Source organism: Corapipo altera, unplaced genomic scaffold (assembly GCF_003945725.1).
Source record: "Corapipo altera isolate COAL_440 unplaced genomic scaffold, ASM394572v1 0, whole genome shotgun sequence".
NCBI lineage: Eukaryota > Metazoa > Chordata > Aves > Passeriformes > Pipridae > Corapipo > Corapipo altera.
The window spans coordinates 17,433,805-17,457,650 of NW_020884872.1; positions in this window are offsets into that span (position 1 = coordinate 17,433,805).

Sequence of the window (23,846 nt, forward strand, 5' to 3'; positions counted from 1 at the left end):
GCACAGGGGCCGCCGCTGGCGCTCCTGGGGCGGGAGGTGCCGCCTTTCCCCACCCAGGTGGCCGTGGAGAGGCAGAGGGAAAGAGCTTGGGAGAGGGAGGAAGGGACCTGGGCACCCAAGCGGCTGTGGGAGCCAGCGGCCGGCTTCTGAGCCTCGATAAGAGACGACTTATAGGAGACCACGTGAATGTGTATAAATATCTACACCCCACACCTGGGCGTGCCAACCACTAAGACGAGGGGCAACGGGCAGAAACATGCGCAGGAAATTCCACCTGAATGTGAGGCAGAATTTCTTTACTGTGCGAGTGACAGAGCACTGGACAGATTGGCCAGAGAGGTCATGGAGTCTTCCTCACCAGAGATATTCAAGAATTGTCTGAATGCAGTTCTGTGCGATGTACTCTGGGATGGCCCTGTTTAAGCGGGGAGGTTGGACTAGGTGACCCACCGCGATCCCTTCCAACCTCACCTGTTCTGTGATTCTGTGACTGTGATGGGTGTGGAGGAGGATGGTCCCTGCAAGAGGAGCTGGCCCCTCTTGTAGGAGCTATTCCATAAAGACCCAAGTGGGTGTGAGGAGGAGGAGTGGTAAAGAGCAGTCTGGGGGAGTTTGTGGAGAAACCAAAGGGAGAAAATTGCATAGGCTCTGTTTCCGTTTGGTTTTACTGCTCCATGGTATGGAGAAGAAAACAGTGCAGCAGCTTACTAGGGGATGTTTCCATCTCCAGACCCCAACACATGAGAAGATCCTTCTCTTTTTGTGCATGGGGAGTGGAAGCAGTGGATTAATTACCTGAGACCCCACAGATGGCCAGTGCCGTAGCAGAGGTTAGGCCCCGCTTTGCAATTCTCCACAGTCATAATCCTAGGTCCTTACCACAATGCTTCCCACAACTTGAATTGCTCAGTTACAGGTCCTTATGGTAAACCCAGGCTGTCACTGAGAAGTCACATCCTTCAAGAGGAGGAGAAGAATAGCTGGTCCCTCTGAAGCACAGATGGTGGCTGATAGAAGCTCTACTCAACACACTACAACCCTTAAAGCATTTTGGTCATCATGGCTGGGCTTCGCGAATGAAGATTTGGGAAGGCTTTATCCACATTTGTTACAGGCACGTTGGTGACTTATGAGGCCAATACGTGACAGACATATCCGACTGCAAAAGCATTTTGGTAACACGGTTTTAAATAGGGAGTTGAGGTATCTCATCTAGCAGAGTTGAGGGAATATAAAATGCTTGTTCATCTGCTGTCACCATGATTTGCCTTCCATATCACCACTAGTTAGTATCTGATTCTGTGTGCTCTGCATCTCCCTGAGAAGAAGCTGTTCAGTTTGTTCCCATTGAAAAAGCCTAAATTTTGTGTAAACCAGAGTTAAATCTCTTTCAACAATGTGGAAGTCAATTCCTATGAAGAAGTTGTTTTTACCTATCCTGCACTCTCAAAATAAACTACTGTTCTTTCTTCAGTTTTAGGTCCAGCTGTATTTTTTAAGTCCGGCTATATTCTCTTGCCACGGAACCAGTCCACCTGAACGTTGCTTCACTTCCACAAAAGTGTTTGCATACACACAGATTTCTCATATCTCCAAGTAAAAAACCTACTGATGGATACTGTGACCTTATATGTAGTAGTCTTAACAAAAATCCTTCTGAAAAGGAGTTGTTCTGTTCACATATTAGCAAAAGATCAAAGCCACATACTGTTCATTAAATGAAACTCAGTTGTTGCATTTTGTGTCCTTATGTTAGTTTAATAAGGTAGGATGTATCTGAAGAAAAATAGAAATTAAAGAAAATATATAAAATAAAAATTATAGAAAATCATAGAATAGTTGTGGTTGGAAGGAACCCTAAAGATCACCTAATTCCAATTCCCCTCCACTGGGCAGGGATACCTTCCAGTAGACCAGGACTCAGATGTCCTTCTTGTGCTGGGGACCCCCAAGCCTGGACACAGCATTTCAGATAAGGTCTCACAAGAGCAGAGGGGGAAAATCACTTCCCTTGACCTGCTGGTCACACTTCTTTTGATGCAACACAGAATGCATTTAGATTTCTGGTCTTCAAGCACACATTACCAGCTCACGTCCAACTTCCTGTCCACCAACACCTCCAAGTCTTTCTCCCCAGGGCTGCTCTCAATCCATTCTCCACACAATCTGTATTTGTGCTTGTGATTGCCCCAATCCAGTACAGGACCTTGCACTTGGTCTTGTTGAACTTCACAATGTTCACGTGGCCCACTGCTCAAGCCTCTCAAGGACCCTCTGGATGGCATCCCTTCCCTCCAGTGTGTCAACCACACCACACAAATAGGTGTCATCAGCAAACTTGTTGAGGGTGCACTCTGTCCCACCATCCATGTTGTTGTCAAAGATGTTAAAATCCACCTTATCAGTGATTCGTAGGTACAAACACGAGCTAATACAACATTTTATGCACAAAAGATTGAAATAACTGGAAAAGGCAGTCCAAAGTTGCAAATGTAAGCTAAATGCCTTATTGCCTTGCCTGCTGAGTTTGTGTCAGTGGCATAAATGAAGGTCCATTAGAAGAAGGGCCACTGAATTTGTTTTTATTAAAACCATCAATGTTTAGAGTTAGACACCGAGGGCTGATGCTGAATCACTGCACTGTAACATCCTCTAACCTCTTCAGAAGATAAATCTTTCTACTGTCATATTAAAGAAGAGGGGTTGTGTTATATCTCTTAGTGCAGTGTCTCGTTCTGAGAAATAAAGCTCACAAAGTTGCATCTGGAAATAATGGAATAGTGTTGAGTCAACAAAGACATGCTTTTCAGAGTTTGTGCTTGTTCCCATCTAGATAGGCACCCAGTAATAGTGCTGTATATTTTTACCCTAGTTTAAGATAAATGGAAAAATTGGAAAGCGATGATTTCTATCAGCTGTGAGAAAAATCTATGTCTCTTTAACCTACACTGCCACCTGCTTAAAAGTGTGGGGAATCTCAGAACTGCTTGCAGAGTTCCTAGTGTAAAAGTCACTGAATACGGCAGATATCTTTCCAATAAGGCTGGTAATATCAATTTTGTGACATGACATGCTTTTAAAGACTTATAAATGTTCATTACCCTTTTTGGTAACTGAATGTAAGTGAACATTTCCGTAAGTCTTCTAACTAGAGAAAACCTACTTAAAAGTCTGCTTTCCAAGATTTAGCTGCTACTGGCCATTTTCTGCACTTCATGGCTATTTGAAATGCTAAATAACTATATCTCTAAGCTAAATAAAAATTGCAGGAAGTTCTTCAAAACATCCTTCTCTTGATTGAAGTGAGGACTGTAAAAACATGGTGAGAGGTGTAATAATCAAAATTTGAAGCGTCTGCTCCATCATTCTTTACACCTCCAAATGCCTAGTGTTCAATGACATATTAATCAGCATAGTGGTTAAATGGAAGTACCAAACAAAACTTAATTATTAAGGGTTGAAAATAGTGTATTACCGATGCTTATTTAAGCAACAGCAACTGTCATTCCAATAACTTTCTACTTGACATTCTGAGGGCTCAAAGCATCCATTTTTTCAAATCAGAAGATTCCAGGTCAAGCTCCCATTTATATTAGGGGAGGAAGGGGGATCAGATTTTGGTCCATCACCACTTTTCCATGAATTAACACGTTAAAAAGTTTTTGCTTTCATTCTTGCAAGAGTTTCTTCTCATCCTCCTCACATAAAAAGAAAAAAGTTGTTTATAGTTGGTTTAAGTACTGTAAGTCTCCAAGCTGTCATTCATTCACGATTAAATAGAGTTTATAACTAACACACCTGATGGTGAGGGATGATTTGCAGCTCTGAAGACCAAGCGAAACCATTTGGGAGCACTGTGCCTGCATGTACACAGCACCTCCTGGTGTTCCCTTCCTGTGCCACTGCCAGAGCTACAAGGAGGAGAGCCACTGATGTGCAGCAGTTTCTGGATAAGCTATGTATTTTGAATTGCACAGATGTGATTCTTTCCAGTGTCACTCATTTGTTATCTCCCACAACACATTTCTGACAGCAGAAGTGTGGCAAATGAATGGGAGTCAAAGACTCCCACTTGGGATGAGAGGGGAGGCTTGTACTAAAATGGCACAGAGATGAGAAGGAGGACCAGATGGTAACGCTTTTCAGGTGAAAAGGCTAAATAACACATTCTTATGGTTCCCCAGGCATATACAAAAGCTTAATAATTATACCAAATATGCCATATTATTTCAAGTATGAGCTAATTCAGTCCAATTTCTCTATTCCACCTGAGTTTCTTAAGCACTAACTACTGGGCAGAAAATAAGACAGAATCACCCTCTTTCCATGTAAATGGTTTTAAAACAGTTGATGGCACATAATTTCTGTTTGTTTGCATTGTTTATGCATTTCTGAAAACCTAAGAAATGGAAGAAATAAGGTCATACCACTTCCTCAAATTATGATAAATCAGGGATCCAGAAGCATGCTTCCAAGGAAACAAAATCCATCACTTCAAATGTGCAATTAGTGTCTATAAGAAGAGCAAATTCAATAAAACTTTCAAAATGGTATGTCAAATTATCATAATTGTTGGATGTTGGTTAACAATTCCAAGTGTATTTCAATATAGTGCCAAATATAAATGAATAAAGAGTGCAGTCTTTGTAAAATGTCCAATTATAGTGAAGGCAAAAAAAGCCAAAACAAAGACCTGAAGGTAATCTAACATGACTGCATGTTGAACTAAGGATAAAAAACAACTGGCCTGGATTTTGAACCATACACAACTGTGCATGAATCACAAGAAACTGTGCAAAGGATCAAACAATGTAATCAAATCATGTTTAATTTTGAGAACTTTGTTAATAAGAAGTCTCTTTCAGTGAGTGACAGTGACATACTTAGTTATGTTGGGACAAGGCAATAGCTAGTTTTTCAGCTGCCTAATATGAAAACAAATGATGTATTTAAAATATTTTAATATCTGACATTAACAGATATAAGAAAACATTTGTCAGTACAGCTCCATTTTTTATATATTCAAAGTATTTTCACATCCTTCCTTCTTTTTTTTTCTTTTGTATTAATTGTCTGTATATCTCTAAACTTAAAAGATCTCCTACATAGAAATTCCTTATTGTTTTCTGTTTGCAGTTTTTCCTTTCAAATAGTAATAAACAGAGCTGGAAAGAGAGCATAATACAGTTATTTTAAATGGAATTAGGTATTTTAAATATATTGTTTGTATTGAGTTTACTTCCTATATCTGAATGTTGTTATCTGAAATCTTGTAATATATTATATATTACATACATAATCATTTATAACATATGCATGTTTTTCTCTTTGTATTATAAAGCACCTTATAATATAATTTCCCAGTGTAATTTTTTTACACTGAAAATATAAGAAATAAAGAATACACTAAATCTCATTTGAAAATGTGTTATCTTCTCCATTAATGGCCTGATAATTTTACAGTGTTCTTATGTAGAGAATGACTTCAATTTTACCAGTTGGCTCAAGTAGATTTCCATTTTTGCATGATGGTAACACTTTACTCCTTATGTGGTACCAGTGGTACCATTAAAGAATAGGGGAGCATTTCATACAAATAAAGTAAAAATATCTGGCATTTTAGAATGCAACAATGCTAGAAATAAGGAGAAAATATGAATATAAAGTTCAATACTTCAGTACTTCAATCTGGCACTAGGAGAAAGCAGAAAGGTTAAAATGAGCAACTCATTCAGTCGTTAACCTTCAGCTCCAGTATGTGGTTCATATTGGGAGGGGCTGTCAGATACCCAAGCAGGAGAAAAAATGGTAGTCAGAAACAGCACAAAATTGTTCTTTTTTTCTCCTTTCATATTTTCTCCTGGCAATTTAGATATGAATCTGAATCATTTCCAGGACTTATGTGTCATTTATGACTTTAATTCCTTAAGACAACATGTATTAAACATCACATATTTAAAGGAAATATCCAAAGAGGACCTTTTCACCAAAGGCAGTCTCTAGTTATGACGAAAAAAATCAGTTTTAAACATTAAACTGGTGTCTTGTTTTTTTAAATCACCTCTTGGGAAATCAGAATGTCCTTGTTTGGAAATGCTGGCTTAGAGCAAGGGACCTCAGTAGCCAGAAGTGGTTCCAGACCCATTCCAGCAGTGGATTTTTCCCTCTCTTCCCTGTGCTACTTCAGTTCATGATAGCCAGGAGGCAAAGAAGGTGTCATGAATTGACAGGGTACTCACCATTGCCTGCCTTTGTGTATAGTCTAGGGAGTGGGTAAAGAGTAAATAACTCTGTTTGCTTCTGCAAACAATATAGTTGAGTGAGTTGTGACATAAGTCCTTGTTCCTTTGTATGTGTCTGGGCTTTGGATTACCACCCGTAGATCATAAATGATAAAGGAAAGCCAATTAAAACTCTGGCTTTGATCTCATGAGAATGGAAACATCATCAGTTACGATTTTTACAAAATACTTCACATGCAAATTGAGATTACTAAGTGGGGCCAATCAAAAGGAAAATCAATAATTTGAACTAAGTTATGTTTATGTTTACTGTATATGACCTTGTACTCAATAAATTTATTGTAAATATATACCACTACCTACCTCCTTCGTTTACTTTCTCTGAGCTAACCACAACTATTAGAGACAGGATTTTTGCAAGAAATCAACAGGCTATCCATTTCTAAGAATTTGGTAGCCAAATTTAATATCTGATCAGCATTCATTCATCATTAGCATTTCAATTTTTTTAAGTTCTGACAGAAACAGGAGCAAGAAAGAACTATACAAGAGTTTTGTCTAATGTAAATCTGATAGGATGAATAACAAAGATCTCTGGTAGGTTAAGATGATTTATGTTGAGAACACTTTCTTTCGATATATATATGTATAAATACATGAAAATCCCATCACACCTCTCGATTTCATTTGCAGTGATTATTTTGTGCCAGCTGTTATATATTAACTTGATGGGCAAAATATCTTACTTCTACTGTAGATTAGAGACTTCAGCGGACAGCAGAATTGCATAGTAACAATGATTAATGCTGTGCATAGTAATCAGTTTAATCATGTGTTCCCTTAATGCTTGTAAGCTGAATTTGCTTCTGTTCTCATGGTATTATTTTGTAAATTTTGGTCTTTGATATTTAATCAAGTATGTATTCTTCCTGGCTTGTAACAAAACAATTTTTTTACCCCATTTAATGCTTATCAAGCTTATTCAAAATAACATTTTTAAATAGACTTTACAATATGGTATCTGATCTTGCCATAAGGATGCTGACATCTTGAGTGGTGTAATCATGTATGCAGACTGAAGAAAAGCTGTAAAGCTTAATTTATTTATAAATGGATTACGAGGGTTTCTTTAAACTGATCTTTTAATTTTATATGCTTGTTGAAGAGTGTGATGAAAATAATCATGGTACAAAACATAGGTGATTTAGATAATTAAATATGTCCCACTTGTGCTAGTTTCTACCTTACCAGAATTAGCCACTCTCTAGCAAATCCAAAATGCAGACACATTCTCATTTTCAGTACTGCTAAAAAATGTGAAAGCTCCACAGAATAGAAGAGAAAAATACCTCATTCCAGGTGATATTTGGGACACTTACCTGCGTCATAATAACTACTGTATTATGGAGTATGCAATAAGGTGTTAACATCACAAAACAAATACTGATATGTGCTCTGGAAACTTCATTTTGTGGTTTCCCACGCCACAAAAGTGTCTCATTTCTATTTTTTTCCCTAGAGTTTACTCGAGAGGAGAATCAAGAGCAAACTTGTGAATGTGTGGGTGCATAAACTCTTTACCCATATCTTTTCCACTGTTCTAGTTACTGGGAGGGAAAGTGTGTTTTCTACCTCAGCTGACAATCCCTTCGGCTTCTGTGGTGCATCATAGAGAGGGTTCTGCATTCCAGTGACTCACTGCTAGCTCTGCATCTGCCTGGCAGCAGGCAGAATTTGGGTATTCCTGTGATAAGGAGTCTATTGCACTTCAAAAGCAGAGAAAAGACCCAGCAATGTGTTGACTCCAGCCTCACTGGCTGCATGTTATTGGTATGCACATTCATAATCAGTTTTCTCTATGAATAGAGATGTCTGCAAGGTATCCTCAAAGTCATTAAGCAGTATTAGAGCTATGATTGTTTCTTAATTTTAGAACATGTGTTTTCCTGTGACAGCAATGCATGCTGTGACAGGGTCAGGTTCTTGGGACCTAAAGGAATTAAAGTTCTGCTGAATTATGTCTCAGTCCCCTGCAAGGCTGTCTGAGATCCAAAGAGGAACAACGTTCCAGAAAGGGGTGATTTATTTGTAAATGTATTGAGCAACATTAGCATGCTCTGTCATTTTATATAAAAGACTTTCTTGGATTCTTTCTAGCATACACTGAATAATAGATAGCACTAGAAAAATTGCATAAACCAGTATTTAAAACATGTTGAAGAAAATTGTATTATTCAAGAAGTGGTATACGATCATATAATTAAAGGCTATACCATAGTGCATTATTCATTATGGGGTAAAATGAAGATTGCCTATACATTTCCCAGAATTCTTAACCATGCAGGTCTGTATTCTCTCACCTTGACTTTTATATGAAATTTTTCTTAATCCAGTAGTTTAAATGATCCCATATTCACTGACAAAACCAACACTGAGTGATGGAGACCTAATATAAAGAAAAATTTATTACAGAATATATATTTTAGTTAAGCTTTTTTCTCTATGGAAAGTAATTAAGCAAATAGTTTCTATTAAACATTTTACCTGTATTATTCCTACTACCCTGACAGGAATTTGACTAATGCTTATTAACCCACTACATTGAACAGTGCCCTATACAACTGTTGTAATAAGATTTTATGAAGAGTTACCAATTTAAAATTTCATTCCCTCCCAGTGCATGTACATAATTACTATCGACACCAATGTGAGTTACAGATTCATTACACAGTACACAGTGAGAGTAGAAAAAGGCTCCTATGGGGAATGTGGATCTGTTCATATCTATCTCTCAATTGTTTACACTCTAGGGAATAAGTAAAGGTCATTCTCCCAGGCTTTTCTCCTTTACTGCCAAAGTATGAGCTAAATTAAAGTCAATTGGAGTTTCATTGGAGCTTTCAGACGTCATAAGCATTCAGCTTGCTAAACAGGTTTGCTTCAAAGCCCTTATAAACAGAAAAAAACCTCAAAATTAAACAAGCAAACAAAAGAGAAACCTGGTTTGTAAAGCAGTTAAAGATTCAGTAAAGGCTGCTTATGCCAAGGTTTCACTCATCTTCACAGTTATATTTTATAGTTAGGTAAATACTTCCTCTTCTAAAATCATCTGGTTAATGGTGTACCTTAACAGATACCTCCCAGAATCTGCTATTCACGAAGGAATATATATTTTTCAAAATTGGAGTAACCAGCTCTTGCTGCTTCAATAATTATTAGTATACAACAGAAGACAAAAGGAAAAAAAATAACAAACCCAAAGCCTTCCAAACAACATAATCTAAAAATACTAGGATTTTTTTGCAGTTGTTGATTTCTATATTAGAAGATAAGAACAGTACTGATTTTTTGAAAGAAAGATATTAACTACCTACTAGTTAAAGTTACCGTGTTGTAGAATTAATCCTGTTAGCAACCTAAAGGTTGACACCAATACAGAAAGACAGCCTTCAAGTTTACTTAAGCAAATATAGATACAGGAGTATTCAGCACCCAAAGCATAACTACAGAGCTTTAGTGATACACTTAGTCTGTTTCCATGATTCCGTTACAGACACAGGGACCCTGGACTTCCAGCATCCTCAGTTTTTGTATTTCTCTCTTGAACTTGAGGTCTTCCAAGTTTAAACATGTAATATTCTGTCTAATGTTGAGTGACTCAGTCATATGAATTCTACAGTACTTTAAAACCATGGGAAAAATATTTAGAATAAAATCAACCAAGGGCTACAAATTATGGTTTTGTTAATGACACTGAGAAGAGGGCATCAATAAAAAATTACCTAGCCTGTGTAATTTTTTTTGTTTCTTTTGAGGAAAATCCTCCCCATAACATGAATAAAAGTTCCAGTACAGTGTAGAATGTCCTTCAAATTTGATCTGGCAAAACAGGATGCAGAAAAGCTTTGAAGCCTGTGAAGCTTTCACTGAGACTCAGAAAACAGCGAGTTATCACCCAAGAAAAGACAGCAACTCTCTTACATCCTCTAACCTCTCTCTGCTGGTGCAAGCTAAGGCAGCTCTTGTGCCTGGTTGCCAGATCTGATGTTTCAACAATTTCTAAGTGCTTCTAACTCTGCTCTCTTGGATGCCAACCAGAAATTATTTAGAAGCATGGTCAAAAAAAGGAGTATTTATACTATAAATGCAGGGCAAATGCCACCATCACAGTAAATGTGTAGCTATTCCATAGCATCTTAAAGAAATCTTCAAGGAGCTGACAATCTATATGTCAATTTTCCCAGTATTTAAGCTCCGAATTGCAATTCACTTGCATGTGAAACCTTTGGGCACCTGAAAGCAGCCCCCTAGAAAACCTTCGTATAAGTTAGCATCAGCTTGCCTTGTGCTCTCCCACCCAAGCCGTTGCAAACAGTGAATTTCAGCTGCATCTTGTGAATCCTCATGCACTCCAAGATATAGAAAGCTCAACCAAAGGTGTACGTGTTCTTCTGAGAGCTACTCTTTCACAGCTGTGGAACTGGAAATTCACAGTATGTGTTGAGAAAGCAGTTTGTGTCTTTAAATTAACCAAAAACTTGTGTGTTTCAGTTAACTCTCTATTCCTTCTTATGTTTTGAAGAAAAATTTGTTAGGATGCCAAGATCTTCCTTTTGGCATAGAATTATTTAGAATCTTTTAATGTGGGAATATCTTCTGGTAACAGTTGTGGGGATAACCCAAAGTAACTGGAACACAGAAAAAAAGAATTACAAACTTAAGATAAATAGTAATCAGTGCATAATTAATTAATTAATTATTAATTATTGTGCTTAACCCAGAAGGATAATTAAATGTGCTTCAGATAAGTTGCTTCAGACTTTTAAAAACTTAGATTTATTTATCTAACGGACCTAACTGATTTCTTTAGAGTACTACTGAAGATATTTCTATGAATTATTCATACAACTGTTTTGAGTATTTGAAGATTTATCGTGTATCATTGATGATGCTTTTTGTAAATAAGCAGTACAGAGAATTTAAAATATTTATTTGGTGTGTACTCTGACCACATCTTGCTGTTACATTGCTACCTAATTTCAGCTGGAAAAGGAAACTACCCTCAGTTCAAAAGGAAAGATTTACACTGTTAAATTCACTTACATTTTCCATATCCAACTTATGAATATTGGCCTGTATCAATGTTGTGGGTTTTTTTCCCTGAGAAACACTGACAGGAATATATTTTATATTTACTTATTTTTGTTTTTTAAATCTAAATTCTCTTCCCTGATCTGCATCACTGATTTCTACATGTCTCCATACAAAACTCATACTGGTCTTCCTCTTAACTGGACTCTGTAGTGATTTAGTGACTCACTGCTTAATATTGCAGGATAAACTAATTACTACAGCTAGTTGTATGAAAGGATTGAAACAGCCAGCAAACAACAGGTAAAAACAGAGAGAGGGAAAAAAAAGCGAAGTCTACACAAGATTTTGGATCAAACAGCTTGAAGTGATCAGTAAAGTTATTTCTGTGTACTAAGAAAATAAACCTCCATAACATAAACTGAACTGTAGCTGTAAGTACTAAGGATTTTCTTATTTGATGCTAAGCCCTGGAAATTATCTTATCCACATTGCTGGTATAAGTATTTGAAACACCAACATTGTGACACATTGTTCAGACTAAAATTTTATTTTGCTTTTTATACCCACAGGAGAAAGCAACAGCTCTGTGATCTGTGTCTCTTTGGATTAATGACTCCAAAACTATAGTCCACAGTCCACTGGTATCTGTGAAATGGTCAAAAAAAATCTTTTCGGTAAAAGTTTGAGACAAAGAATGCCTAGTGGTCTATGAAAAGTTGTGAAAGTTGGCAGTAATTTAGTCAAGGATTCTGAGGATCACTGCCAAAGACAACTCATGAGATGAATGGGAAGTTTTGCTTTTACCTTGCAGTTCAGTAGGAAGTGCACAAATGGCTCCTGCCATTTGTTGGCTTTCCTACTCTCCTTCTTTCATCTGTATACTGTAGAAACAGTATGTACCTAAACCTAACATTGCATGGCATGTCTCATTTAGCTTAATAGTCACATTTTGTCTTTCAGTTCTTTAAATGAACAATAGCTCTGCATCTTTTAGACCAGGATTCATTAGATGTGCCCCATTCTGCCATAGGTCTGTTGCAAACAGGCCTCACAATTCTTCCTGATCTCAGTTTTCGTCGTGCATGAAAGCAACCAGTGACCACTAATGGATTTGAAGGTCAATATTTCACTGTTTTTTTAGCATAGTTTGAGATAGAGCTAAAAACAGTTTCTATAAGGCATCATTATTTTATGTAATCTGAAGTTATCCATTCTGTGCATAGTACTCCTGAGGCATTCCTAGAAGCATTCATTTAGGTAATAGTATTTTGTTGGTAGGAAAAGCAGCATTTCAAGGCCTCCTCATTATTTTTAGATGTCCCTCAGAATATGACTGTTACCAATTGTGGTTTTTTGCAGAGAAAACAATTGTGGTTTTTTGCAGAGAACACAGAATAAAAATTACAAAATAAAAAGTACTGTAGCTAATAAGGAAATCGAACCAGGTACAGAAACTGTGCTTTTAAAAAAAAAACACAAAAAACAAAACTCCTTTGCAACGAGTAGGAAATTTAATGCAGCCTGCTGTTCTTTCTGATAACAGATGACAAAACAACACATAGTATTTGCAATAATTAATTATTTGAAAATACATGCTAAGATATTATTACTTGACTGTAAGTATTCGTTGCTTCCTTTCAGAAGAGGTCGCTAGCACAGGAAGGCATATAGGAAAGTCCATGTTCACATTTTCCTGTGAAATACACCCCTTCTGAGTACCATGGCATTCCACCCAGTGTTTTCCTATAATTTCTGTTGCTGCTGTAGAGAGCTGTATCTCACCAAAATCCATAATAATAGCAATGTGGTAATTGAAAAATGTTTGAGAACATTCAGATTGAGGATCATGCTTTAAAATGCTTGCAGCTGAACCTGAGTCAGTGATATTATGCTGATTTTAAAGTGGTGAAGTTGTATTGTGATCTGCAAAGCAGAGGCTCATTGCTAAAACAGTTCAGATAATCTCCACTGTACACAGCACGGGGAAGGGATCACCTGTAGAACTCACCTGGGGCTTTGTTTTCCAGAGATCCATGGACTCATTAAAGAAGGTTCAAGGGTAAAGAACAAGGATGCTCAGATGTCTACATGCCCTGTAGACTGAAGAAATCTGTGTTGCTTAGTCTAGGGAAAAAGGAGCCTCAGGTAATGTACAGCTGACTTCAGCTAGAGAAAAGGTAGTTGCAAAACAAATGATTAATGAACTCATTTTTGCCAGCACTGAGTTTAGGGCAAATATAATCAGCTTAAATTACATCAGGGGAGATTTAGATTAGATGTCAAGGAAATGGTCCAAATAGTAAGAATCCTTGGACACTGGAACAGATTTCTTGGAGACTGTAAAAATAAATGTCCAGAAATGGAGAATATTCCCCATACTTCAGTCCAGAGAAACAGGAACATATGAGAAAAAGTGACATTGAATGAGAAGAGAAGGGACTAAATGGCCTTCTGAAGCCTTGTGCAGTGCAATTTGCTCTGCTTTTTATGTTATAAAAATACACCTGCAGAATCAAAGAGTAATTTACTTTGTAAAAGATCTTTGAAAGTCATCTGGTCTTATTCATATGCTCAAGCAGTGCCAATTTAAATTGCAACTACCCTATTTGGTCAGGCCCCATTGGAACATTACATTTTTTGCTGTTGCTTGAAGAGGAAAGTATCCATCATAGTTAGGATGGTCTTTTTTTGTAATTAATGTTCTATCTCCTCCAGCTTTCATCTTGGTTTCTTAATAACTTAAAACTTTGTGTATCCTTGTGTACTGGCCCTCCCATTAAAAGGGAAGTCATCTTTCACAATGGACGCACATGGATACAAATGTAAAAACATCTTCAGATTCCTCTGTCTTGAGAAGCACCAATGGACACTATTGCAAATGGAAGTAGAAAATTTATCAAAGTGCTATCAAGAGGGTAGATTGAATCCAATTATGTGTGCAAACAGTGTTCGAAATCAGTGTCTTTCTGGAAAATTATACTTATATTATAATACTTCTCTCAATGTTCATATCTTTAAACAAAAAGGTTTGAAGACCAGAGAGGCAAGGAATAGTTCCAGTGACCAGTGAAGCATCAATTGCTTGATCAACAGGAATGGCTGAGGAGAGACTCATTCTGCTGAGCTTCAAAAACTGCTCAGATCTACAAACACTAGACAGAAAGCACTCTGGGAACACCTCTTATAATTTACCCTATTCAAATGTTAAATAGCATTAAAAGCCATAAGAGATAACAAAGGTTTCATTTTAGTTGCATAACTTCCCTCCACAAATGCAAAAACTGTAGCTATTAGTTTCACCAAACTAAATGGTCAACTGGATTGGAGCCTGGAACATAGGCACAGTAATATGCAAAGCTGCCATCCAGCAACCAGAAAGTTTCCTCAGAGCCTTCCTGTGCTTTTTGAATAATGTCGGTCATGTAAATATTAAGAACACCACAGAAAGTAAATGTTCAGCTATGGGCATTCTCTAATTTTCAACAAAAGCATGAAATGTATGAGAATTGTATCTAGTTGGATAATGCCATCTTTCTGTGTTCAATATTAGTTGGGTTAGGAATTGAAACTTGGCATCTTACTTCTCACTATGAGAAATATAACGTCTCGATTTTCAGTATGAAAGCAAAAGTCACCCACCATTGCCTTCATTGCAATTTTGAGGCATTTGGCACTTTTGGGACTCAGTTTAAACCAAGTTAGTCCAGCACCATGCTTGTCCTAGACAGTGCCCAGGCAATACCCTCTATTCTTTAGAAAGATCCAGAGGTAAACCCTTCTATAGAATGCCTTGAAGTCTTCATCATTAGATTTGGGTATAGACAAGATAAATGTCTGTTAAGAATGATGAAAGGTGAAAACTTTATTCCTGTTCTTTGGGAGAGGGATTGGACTTCCTGCCCTTCAAATCATTCCCAAAGCATAGAGATTTACATAATCACATATCTGCTTCCTTTGTCTCATAGAAATAAGAAAAAAAATAAAAATGTGAGGTTATTATGAAATTTTCAGCTTCCTAATTTTATGTGTGTTCTTGGGGTAGCTCCCTAAAGTATCCTACAATTAATATTGTACCTTTTGCACAATTACAATACAGTCCCAAAGAGACGGAATCAATTTGAATATACTTATTTTTAATTTGCTGAACACTGAATTTAGGAAGAACAGTTTTGGTATTTTTAAGAAACTGGAGGTATGCCAACAATACTGTTACTAATTTTTTTTTCCTAATTACAGTGTTGAACATGGTTAATTTCATACCAGTCATGAGATTTTACAATAGGTTTTATTATACTGTGAATCTACACTTCCACATTATATCAGAAGTGATAATTGCATTGTACCATCCTACAATAATGGTCCAATTAACCTATCATACTCTGCTCCTGTAGATCCCATTTTGAGGCAGTAGCTTTGACTAGTTAAAAAAAAAAAAAAGGAAAAAGAAAAATTATCTTCACTCTAAGCATTAAAGAAGTATATAATTCCCCACTTTCTATGCCAGAGAGAGCGTTACATCCTAAATGAAATTATTATTTATCTCCTGCAATCTAGGTTGCCCAAAGACAGGTACCCTGGAATATTCTGGAATATCACCAATAAAAAATCTATCTGTGATGAAGATGAAGTAATTAAACAGAAAAGTCTTAGCAGCAGCCTTCCTCCATCAGTCTAAGGTTGATCCTAAAGAGAGCACCTTGGGTTTCTATAGCTGCTACAAGCATGTTGATTTAGGATTCCAGTTCCTCCCACCTAAAGTTGATTTCTGTAGATAAAGTTCTTGGTATTTTCCCATTTTCTCACGATATATTTACCTTCTGGGATTTCTGAAGTGCACTTACTTTTCAAACGAGCTTACACTAACATCAAGTTCCCACAATCTGCAAGGAACAGTGAATCATGTGCAATGGGACTATCATAAGGATGCTCTTTTGTCAGTGGTCCCACATTCATTTATGGCTACCCCTAAATGAGTGTTTGTTGAGCATATCCCTTACATAAAACCACTCAGGAACCTGGTCCTACACCCATGTTTGAGTTCCTGTAGGTAAAGGAACATCAATTCTAGTGGATAAACATAGATTGAGAGAGGCAGAACAATTCCATTCATAAGGGAAAGTGGATTTGCATTTTTATAAAGCCATTTCACACAGAGGAAGTCACAACAGAAAAAATTCATACAGTGTGGCACAAGAGTATTGGTGAGAAGTGGTGACCTTACTGTCCTTTCTGTGAGTTCCCCTCCTCAGTTCAATTCAAGGTTAAACTTAAATCTGTCCTACTTGACTTGGACTATTACAACATTTATAACTGTTATATTATAGTCCACCATTACCTCCATGAGTGGGATGGGTGCAAGGAAAGGCTTCAAAAGCATAGATTCTTTTTGCAAAAAGGAGCTGCTGGAAGGAACTAATCCTCCTGCTGGTTTGGAGGCTGAGGCTGACTTTCAGTGAAATCCATTTTTTTAAAGGGGCCTTGATGCAAGTGTGGATCTTCAGGACTTAGCTGGGGGCAATTTTTTTTTCCTATAAAGAAGAATAGTGGAACTGTAGGAACTGAAATGTAGAAATAATTGCTATAAAAAGAGTGAGAAATCAATGAGGGAAGATGAGGACTTCTACTAAGGTAGAATGGTGGAAAACCAAACTGGCACGCATTGGAACTGTTTTGGAGAAGAGTTAACATAGAAGACAAATATCTAAGAAAATATTTAAGAAAATATTCAAGAATTAAGTGTCACTCAAAATACATTAAGCTATTGCCCAAAAAAATTAGTTAAAAGACAAAAAGGATGGCATTTATGTGTTACAAATACATACTGCATGTGGAAAAAGTATTTTCTGCAAAATAGAAATGATAAATTTGTTTTTCTCATTACTGTCACTAAGCAATATCTAAACTTGAGTTCACAAAGGATAATTGGCAGATTTCCATCTATGCCAATTTCTTGTTTTCTTCATGTTTCTGTCTCTAGTATCAGCAAAAAGAAGTGTTAATTAACCTTAGCAGCAAAGCAGTGTAAGACTATGCTCTGAATTCAGAATGTCTTCTGACAGGAGACTGCAATCTGCAGCAAATTGTAGAGTAATGCTGGCCTGTCAATTAAACAGGACAAGACAGGGAGAGAGGGCAGAAGATCTTCATATTGTTTTCTTGAACCAAAAAGATCAACAACTCAGTCAGTCAGAAATAATTATCTGCATTACTGTCTGCAATTACTTTTAATGGGACTGTGATAAAATCTGTACCCTGTGCTTGTGCAGTACTTGTGAGCCAGAGAGGTGAAACAGGGTTTGTTTGGCTCTCTGAAAGAGGTGAATCAAGGAGAGATATTTCACTGAAAAACTTTAGATGTGCTTCAAAAAGAAATGCACAGAACAATGATGTTCTGTGTGTTGAAACTGGCACAACACATTTCTGAAGTTGGACAGAATTATTCAGACTGTTGTATTGGGCTTGGGTAACAACAGCAATGCTGTGCATTGGCTGGCCAAAAAAACCCCTGAACCACGGCCTTTCCATGGAGGGGAAATTTCAATTCCAGTTGAAAAACCTTTGATAATGTGTATGAAAATGGACAAAGAGCTGTGTGGTTTGGTTTTTGGGGTTTTTTTTAGGATTACAGATTTTTCTTGATCCCCTGATGGCTTAAAAAGTTGGGTTTTTTCATATCTCATCAGATTTTTACATCTTTGATAAGCAGCTGATGTTTGCTTGCTTGTGACCACTTCTTACAAAGTTCATATCAATAACATTTCTAGAAATATGATTCCACAATTTGAATAATATTTTCAGTAAATAGAGTCAAGAATGAATGGGGCATGTGAGGCTGGGTTTTTTGTTTGTCTGGAGTAAACAAGTGTGTAATTAGAAGTCCATTAATTTACCAAATTAAATACAAAATAATTAAAATTTAACAGCAAACTAGAAAAGATAAATACCACAGGCCTCCTTAGTTTTCTAATAATAAAAGTTTCATATATATAAACAAAACTTTATTAAAAAGCACATGCACATAAAGGTATAAATATAGATGGCATACTTCTCCATGAATTAAATAAAAATATCACCATGAATTTCAATGGATTTTTTCCTTGATGTATTTTCTTCTTTATTCTACTGAGGTCTTCTTGCATAAAGGGTCTATTGCTTGCTGTCCATGTCATCTCATGATTTTTTCAATAAATAATAAAAATGGGTTTTGTGCCAGTAATGGAAAGAATTTCGGTTCTGAACCTGCAGATTATTGGTCTCAGTTCTACAGATAGGTTACTCCAAGAAAGTAAAAAAAATACCATTTACTGACCAGTGATGTGCTCTGTTTTCTCAAGGGTTTACTCCACTTACTGTCAGAATCAAGTTCTTCCACCTTCCACCTTCTACCACTCTTTGAGGAATCTATTTAATTTCTGTGGGAAAGGTGTTCAGTCTCCATAACATCCATGTACTCAATTTAAGATTTCTACTAAGAAAAAGATCCAAAACCCCTTTTACAGTTTCACAACTCCAAGGACAAATTCTGCTTTTTATTATCAACCTCTATCTCCAGGTTGATATTAAAGGTATAAAGTCTTTGCCATACATTAACTGGAAATAAATGCTTTCTGGCATTCATATGACCACCCCAATATCTTATGTTTCAGAAACAATTTGCTCACATGTTTTGCAAGAGCAAGGAAGCATAAAATGACTTGTACATGGCATCATAGCAATGGCAGGAGAGTCCACAGCTTGTGCTGGATCTATCATTTGCATATCTAATAGCTGAATTCCAACACGATCAACTCTTCCTCTCAAATTATTTACAATTGCCTGCTAATACTTGTGGTTTTCTTTCTCATTCTGAATGCAAAGGCAGACATTCTTCTTAATGTAGTTTCTGAGTTGCAAGTACTGCTGTGTTTCTGCAGTCAGTAGGATGCCATCCAAATAATTCTGTGTAGCAGCTGCTCTACACTGATTTGAAAAAAATACAGTGCTGCACTTCTGCATCCCGAGGAAACAAGTTACACTGGAATAATCCTGTCAATAAATGATGGCAGGGCAGGGTGACCAGCCAGCACCACCTTCTGGTAAATAAGGACTGAGCTCAGTGAGCCCCTGTCCTTCTGTGAAGCGCTGAGTGAAGGAGGCATCGATCCATGTCTGAGGAAAGATTAATTGCTACTTTATAATCCTCATAAATTTGTGCATTGCCATCTGTTTTCACTACAGCACACATATAACAAGGAAGATTATCCCTTCATTTTGTATCTCCCTGCACTTCGGTTTCACAGAGATTCTTTCTTTGGAAGCTTTTGGGAGCTTTTTTATGGATTGTGGAACCGCTCTGATTTTGGACTTGACTTTTAGATTTAACTTTTGGACTCCACATTGCTAACAGAGCCTGCTCCTAGGGTGAGCATAGACATTTACTCAATGAGTAGATCCCTACTGACTGAGCACACCGCCCAACACCTGACCTCTCCCACTTTCTGGGACCAGTTTGCCCAGCAGACTCCTGTGAAACTCCAGACCCCCGCCTACTCTTACTGCCTAATTCTCCCCTGTGTGCTGTCAGTCCCCAGCAGCTGGCAGAGCAGCACAGGAGAGTATCTGAAGGCCCCAGTCTAACACAACTGTCTATGCCCACCCAGCTTCACCCAGGTGTAGATCTCTGCTGAGCCCCTCGGGGTTGTACTGACAGCAGTGGTAACACCAATCTGCCAAAGTATGATGGAGGTGTATACTTTTATGCCATACTTTAGTCATAAAAATGCTAAGAATACTGCATTTTCTGTCTTACTGTATTATTAGTAAATGAACTGGGGTGACCAATTTTCAAAATGAAGAGCATGGATAGCACATTTCTTTAGCAAATTGAAAAACAACAGTCTCATGAAAGAATCAAGTATCACAAGCACTGAGATCTTAAATTAAAAAACCCAGATGGTGTGGCAAACTCTTTGGCAGTTATGCCTTTGCTCTGGCTAACTGAGAAACTGATGAAATTGCATGTTTAATGATATTCCATTCTGCAAACCTCTGTTCTAATATTTTTTTAGGGTTGCAACAGACTCTGATATTCTTTTTAGCTACAATAGTAAATAAGGAGCTTTTGTTTTTCTATATCTAGAGGTCTCATGAACTTTATTAATAAAAAAATCTGTAGCATTGAAATAAAAGCAGCAAACTTTCATGTTCAGTGTATAAAGTGAGGGGGGGAGGAAGGGAAGGAAGGGGAGGACATTCAGAGTGATGGAGCCCTGCTTTCCTGGGGATGGCTGAACATCTGCCTGCCCATGGGGAGCAGGAAATGAATTCCTTGTTTTACACCCTGTTACTAGTACTGCATTTATTTGATGGCCATAGATGCAAGTAGCAGCAGTCAGAAATGAAGTGCAACAGAGTAGGCCAACTTTTAGGAATTTTTAGGTGAGAATAAAGAAGTATCCTTTAGCACAAACTACCCTCTACCCTGACCTTTGTACTTTTGACAGTCTCTTTCCATGTTTTTCTCTGTTTAGCTATTAACTTTGCCTTGCAAAAATTAATCTTTACAGAAAATTTTGTTATTTTTCATTATCTCCTAAATCTGAACATTGGTGAAGTGAACTTTGTCCTGCAGCAGCATCTGACTCCATATGCCTCTGTTGTACTGCCATAGCACCCAACAGCAGCCTCAGGAGCTTCCTGTTCCCCATCAGCTAGATCAGCCCTCAAGGCATCTATGTGGACTAAACCTCCAGACTGTGATACCTCCCCTGATCTTGTTGGTGAACACAGCAGGGCCTTTGGGAGATGATCTCACTCTTTCTCTTGTGTCAATGTGCTTGCACAGACATGAGAGCTCATAGGGGAGACTGTAAGGGGGATGAGCTGCACCCTGAAAAGTCATGCTACTTTTCAGTCACAGAATAAAACATGTATTTTTATACACAGATATGAGAGAACAATAGAAGATCATGCGTAGTCACACTCCAAACCAACAAGTCATCACTGAGGGCCAGATGCACTGTGCATTATGTTGCCATATAAATCACAGTAAAATTTTATATATCCTGCTACAAAGAAATAAGATTCAATCCTGGGTACTTCTAGAAATGTTTTTCCTCTTTCTACTTGTTTTGTTGGAAACTTTTCCCATTCTCTATATACTTTAACAGTAAACTTCCTTTCCAGTTCTCAGGACAGGAAAAATTATTCACAGGTAGAAAGCAAATCAAGCCTGAAACACAGTCAGCAGTCTTGAGCAGGGACTGGAGCTAGGAAACTACTGGAATTATTTCTGTGGAGAAAAACCTTTAAGATTACAGGACCTTTAGATAAACCATTGGGAACAGAAGTCAGTTTTACCCCTTTCTCTTTAGTGATCTGGAATTTAACTTCTAATCTATACAGGAGAATATAGCTATCTATGCATTTTATTTGTTACCAGCAAATAAAACAACACTGTCTCCATGCCACAGAGATAAGTGTTCTCTTCTCTGAACTACATACTTATCTATCAAAGCAACACAAGCAGTGCACATCTATGCCAACCTGTTTTCAGCAGAGTCACAGGACAGCTTGTATCCCTATATCTAAGCCTTCCAGACCATAAAACCAAAACAGTCTTATCCATATTATCCATTAGGAATAGTGCACAGTCCAACCTGTTTCCTAAATTACCTTTGGCTTTGCATGAAGAATGTTTGCTGCCCACAAAAACTGTCCCAGGGAACATGCTAATATTTTGACATTTCAACCACCTTGCCTTTATCCAGGACCAAGCAAGAACAGGAGACCAGACCGAATGATTCATCCTTCCATCTCTTCAGATTAACTGGATAACTGACTCTTCACCAGATAACACAGTAATAATAACACATGTTGATGCCATTTAGCAAAGGTGGTGAAAGTTGAGGGGGATGAACTTAAGAATTTCAATGTGAAATTGAGAAAGATCTACCTGTAACAAACTACTGGAAAAAGAAATGGCACTGAAAATCTCTTTCTCATGCCTTTGCATGCTGTCTTAAACCAATGCACAGTGAAAGGTATTCGTAGTCAGCTTTTAGATGATTTTAAGCTTTATTGCATATTGCCCTAAAGATATCATAGTATGACATGGCATAAGTTTGTTACCCATGACATTTATTTTAATTCCTACAAATGTGACAGCTTGCCATTGTGTCTGCAGTGCGATTCAAGATGGAATAAAGTGCAAATAAATGTTAATGTGCCGTATGCAAACAACAATTGAATATGCTGTTGGCAGCATAATTTGAAGCATTATTCAGGAAATTTCTGGTCATAGCCCATATTAAAAATGTGAGTCTGAAGTAAAGTATTTACATGTATATGAACAGAAATAAGACAACAGTTTTTTTAAATTAGCATTGATTGGGATATGCTTAAACTTTTTTTTTATTTATTGCTATTGACACCAGCATACACATTCTAATCTTGACAAAACCTACTCTTATTAATGACATATTGAATGATATACTTTATGCTGTGAACAAAATGGACTTCACCCATTAAAAAAGTTTAAGAACCAGAACTTTTTTTTTTTAATTTCAGAATTTTACATCAAAGTTGAGAAAATTAAGATCAAAAAGAATGAGTTTAAGAACTCAAAAATAGTACCTACAGTAAGTTTAGCCACAATCCATCTAGTCACTTTATATTAAACAGACTTTTTGTCTAGAAAGTATCTCCTAAACCAACAGACTGATTGATATCTGACTTCTGATGAAAGTCCATTCCAAGAAAAATCTTGTTGCAACTGCAAAATATGTTTGAAAGAGAAAAAAGACCTGATGTGCTAGTATAACCAAAAGAATATACACTCTTAAATGCTTTCTAGTAAGACTGAAGCAATTTTTTCTGTTAACCTTAAATAACAATATAAATCAAGGTCTACAGTGTTCAATATACTGAATGTGAAATTAATAAAGGAATTTCCTTGGCAAATTGTAGGGGAGGATGATCCAGCAGCTGTAGCCTTCCTTTCATGTCAAGCAGCAATGGAGAAGTCCCCGAAATGCTCAGTTCTGTTTCCAGTGACAGTGAGGGTCTCACCACACCCCTCATATGTATCCTGCTAACTTTAACTGTTGTAATACACTGCACTGGTCGGATACCTACTTTCTGATGTCATCAAATCAAAACTTTTCAATCTTGTCAAGACAGAAGTAAATGTCAACATTTTTCTCAATGGCTTTTGATGGCACTATAAACATAAATATTATCAACACTACATATATATGTATGAATGTGTCTTATGAGCTTGTGTTTGACCAGGAAAGTCTTTTATCCAAGGTTTTTCAAGTAGCAATAGCAGGACATAATTATCTCTCTTTAGTTTATCTGATGTTGTTTTGTTCTAACTAAAAGTAAACGCAGTCAGCAAGCTTAGATCCATAAATATACATCAAAGTTGTCTGTATAGTATTTATCCCTAACTGCCTATGTTTATGAGGTTTGTATTTGTCAATATTATGGCATTATAAGTTAAAATTGGTCTAGTTCTGTATAGTTCAG